Here is a 4,767-nt window from a genome sequence, read left to right on the forward strand (position 1 = left end):
AATCCGATTGAAATGGAGTTGAATTGGCAATTTTCAAGACAGCCCTTATAATTTAATAATATCAGGACGTTTTATGTACGGTAATTTAGAAAAAAAAAATTAATCATAATGTCAATTTTGCATGTAATCCCATGTTCAACAAATTTTATTTATTTTGCCTGTAATTTCATATTTAAAAAATTTTATTTTTATAATTTTACATGTAATTCCATATTCAAAAAATTTTGTTTTTATTCTCTATATGTGAAGTTTTATTTATTTCAACTTTCTCATATAAATATATTATCTAATTATTTATTGATTTTTTTTAGTATAAAAAATCTAAAAATAAGTATAATTCCTCTTAAATTTAGCATTTTAAACGTATATTTTCTATTAAAATTGTTCCTCATTTTTTAGGTACAAAAAGTCTTAAAATGAGTATAATTCCTATTAAATTCAACACTTTAAATTAGAATTAAGTATATTTTCTATCAAATTGAGCACGACTTTCTAATTACCCCTCGTATTTTTTAGGTACAAAAAATCTATAAATGAGTATAATTACTCTTAAATTCAGCACTTTAAACTAGACTCGAGTATATTTTTTATCAAAATTACTCATATTTTTTAAGCACAAAAAGTCTAAAAATGAGTATAATTCCTGTTAAATTCAGCACTTTAAAATAGAATCGAGTATATTTTCTATGAGCATGATTTTTTTCTACTTAATATAATTTTTCCTAAATTCAACATCATTTAAAGAAAATCTAATATATTTTTCATCTAATTGAGTGTCATTTAAAGAGTCATACTCAATTTAATAGAAAATATACTAGATTCTATTTTAATGTGCTGAATTTAAGAAGAATTATACTTATTTTTGGACTTTTTATACCTAAAATTATCAAGAGTAATTAGATAAATCAGTATCCATTATAATTGACTAGGGAGTGAAAATAAAAAATTTTATCAATGGACTACATACAAATTTTCCCTTTTATTTATTTAGGCCTTCAGATGCGAAGATGATAAGTTCAGTATAAATTTTCATCTACTATCAAAATAAATAGATAAATTTTGACAGACGATTTAGTATCATAAATTTTTTAACTCTTCGAATATAAAAAAATTAACTGCATTAAGCTATCCCATATTTATTTATTTTCTTTTGGTAGTAAATTGTAAAAATAAAAGTTAGCCTAAGTGAGGAGAATGGGACTCCTAGAGATAGAAAAATAATAAAATTTAGTTAGCCTCATTGACGGGTCTTGTGGTGACTGATCTAGTTCCATAAAAAATTTTCATCGGTCATTAGGATAAATCGAGAAGTGCACAACATTCTTTGATTATAGCCCTATTTGATATAGACAAAATTTGATATAAAGGTGTAAATTAAGTCGATCACTGAAGAAATGGACGATGTTGCATCAAGCATAAGCCAACTAGCATATAGAGTTCGAGTTCATGTTGGGTGACCAATGATAACGTTATGTGTCATGCTAGAGTTAATTGAGCCTATGTTCTCTATGTGATATAAATTTATTATTCGAGTATCAACTCAATTATTATACTCATGAAAGTCCTCTAGCTTGAGATAGTGGGCCTATGTCCTCTAGAGAGGAGAGGTTTGATGAGGAATTTGTGGATGAAATTAAAATTTTATGGGCGATCAATACATATACCATTTTTTATTTTTTTTAAAAAAAGAAAACAAATAGTTGGTTAGATTATCATTACAATTTGATGTGAGAAAAATGAATATTATATATAAGGTATTGTCTTAGTTGACATGATATATTTAGGCCATAGTGGCAATTGGGTCTTATTTGAGGCATTTGAATGTTGTATAAAAAGAAACCAAATGCATAAGTTGGTCATCTAGAATTAGTTGACATAAGTTAAATACCTAATTTCAATTAAATAAATAAAAAAAACCAACACAATCAAAGTTTAAACATGTGTATCTTTCAGAAGGATTAACTAAACATAAATAGCATTTATAAGACAAATAAGGTCGTTTGGTATCAAACTCCAACAAGGAATACAATATCAAAATTAAACTTGCTTGGTTTAGTAGTAATTAACCAGATTTGGAGGGCTTTCGATGAAAGATTAGTAAGTTTGAATCCATGGATGCTAAAAATTAAATTTAGCAGAATTGGAACATTGATCATTAGACAAAATGGCCAAGAGGAGGGAAGAAGAATGACAAAGGGGAGAGCAAAACACTTGTGCATTACTTGATTGAGAACGAATATGATCATAAAAGAGAAAGTGAGTTATGTACTAAACACATCAACATATATATCAATCCATAGATCATGCCATATAATTAATTGATATAAATAATACATCAATATATCAATCTATAGTTTTGGTTACATAATTGTGACAAACTATATCAGCCACTTTATTAATTTTTATTTATATAAATATGGCATCCATCTAGCCGATTTGAGGAACTTGTCCGACGATGTCGTACTTGTCAACCCAAACTCGTACCCTATCACAACGGAAGTCTGGGGTGACAATGCTTCCGATCAACACTATAATAGCATCTACGTTCGGATTCTCCTTCTCAATAATAGTCACTGCCTTGTTTCCATTTACTCCTACCAATTCCGGCCATGAATTTTTCCCTACATATATCATTCATCTCCTCATTAAAATCACTATTATTGTAAAAATATTAAAGTAAATAAAAATGATAAAACAAAACATACCGATGCACTCTTCCATAACTTCGAGTAATAGTTTAATTGATGCATCTGTTGTAAATTTTGGTGATATTTATAGACCTTTAGGGGTGCATTTCTTTCTTTGATTTGTACAAGTTGAGAGAGCCCTAGTGGTTTACCTTTCTTTATGAACTTTCAAACTTCATCCCCTCAAAATTTTGAAAAAAAATCTCGTTGGTCAAGGGTTAGCTACATCATCAATATTATCTAAACTCGATTTGTCAAAGTTAAAGTTGGAGAAGAAATAGAATAGAAACTTGTAATTCACACTTGAGGTTGTTAAATTCCTGATCTTTATAATTTTTTACATACTTGTGTCTTATGATCATAAGTTTAAATTGCAAAGGCTATTTTATAGATAATTTATAATTTTTTACACCAAATATTTTATTAAAAATGACATCTATGTTAGTCGTATTTTTAGATTCACATTTTAAATTAAATTTATATCAAATACTTACAAAATGTTTATGTATACTGAAATAAAAATAAATTTATATCTTAATCCCAAGTGACTTCCATTGATGGGAATTATTGGAATGTCGTACAAGATGATTATTCCTTCACAGAATTTTCAAACTTCAACAATTCAATTTTCTGAAATTTCATTGCTGAAGCGTGGAGAACATTAATAGCAACCACATCATCAATATCATCTGAATCTCAAATTTTCTCAAAACCCTTTTTTTTTGGTCAATTTTTTTTTTTTGTCAAACCTAATTAATCTAAACCTAAAATACTAAAGTAGGAAAAAAAAAGTTCTTTTTAATTAACACTTTTTGTTATCTAGTCAGCCTCGTGCAGTCACACCCATCATGGGATATACCCAGATAGACCACACCAACCCCAAGGTCAGCTTGTAGACCAACCTCAACCGAGGTTCCTCCCCATGTGGAGCAGACGACTGTTGAGGAGTTATCGGACAGCAATAGATGGAGCTTCCTGCAATTGACACCACTGCTTGCGATCCTCTTCCTCGCCATCGAAACAAGGTATGACAGGCCCATTTGTTCCAACTTACGATGGGTCATAACATCGTTCCAAACTGTGTTTATCCTCCATTGTGGCTGCGGTTTCTTTCCTCTCTAATAGAAGTGTCTTCATTTTGCATCAGTGACGCGTTACTGAATTATTAGTTTATTATGGTCGGAAATATAACTCAAGTGTCTTCATTTTACTGAAAGGAAAAAATAGAACTTCCAATGAGTTTCAATGCTAAAAACCTTGATAAAACATCTCATCTTGGATAGTCATACATGCAAATCAACTGTAAAGATGGCATTCATACTGCATGAATTGAAAGGTGAAAAGAAAATTAGTAGCTCAATGTATACTCTTCCGATGAGAAATAGTGGATGATCGAGCCATCAAAAGATGTACCAAGATCCAGGGAGGAGAGAGTCAATTGCCTAACCTAAAGAATTCAACATGAGAGATTATAATGGGGACCAAGGTGTTAGAGTGTATACTAAAAGTCTAATTTTTTGTATAAATATATAAAAATCACATTGGTCAAATGCCTACATTTATATACTAAGTGTAGTTGTTCAATTAATTTATATTGTAAATAACATGGTGTGTGGTATCACACACAGAACACTATGTTATCAATTCCTTATTGATCCGGATATAGTTGAGTGGCAGAGAGGAAATTAGGAGGAAAAGACAGGGGCACTTAGGTCTTTTTACAAGCTAGGGCTTTAAAGGGAGAGGCGGCTCGTGTTTTAGAAGGGGGATCGGGTTTTGGGGGAACGCCGCCAGCCGAGGAGGATGGTTCTCCTTTTGGTGCTCGTCGCGGGCGACGATGGAGACGCCGACGCTTTCTTTCCTTTCTCCTCTATCCTCTTCCCTTTATCTTCGTCATTCTAGTGTCGCTGCAAAGAAGAGGAGGACGTCTTTTGGCCGCCGTCAGCTTTGTAGACGGGAGATCTCCCCCTCCACGCCCACGGTCGCCGCTTTCTCTTCTCGCCGGCAGATACCTCCAGTTGACATCTCTGCCGGTCGTCGCCTGCCGGAACTGAGATGGTACCTTCGATACTGCCGACGC

This window comes from Zingiber officinale, chromosome 6B, assembly GCF_018446385.1.
Source record: "Zingiber officinale cultivar Zhangliang chromosome 6B, Zo_v1.1, whole genome shotgun sequence".
Lineage (NCBI taxonomy): Eukaryota > Viridiplantae > Streptophyta > Magnoliopsida > Zingiberales > Zingiberaceae > Zingiber > Zingiber officinale.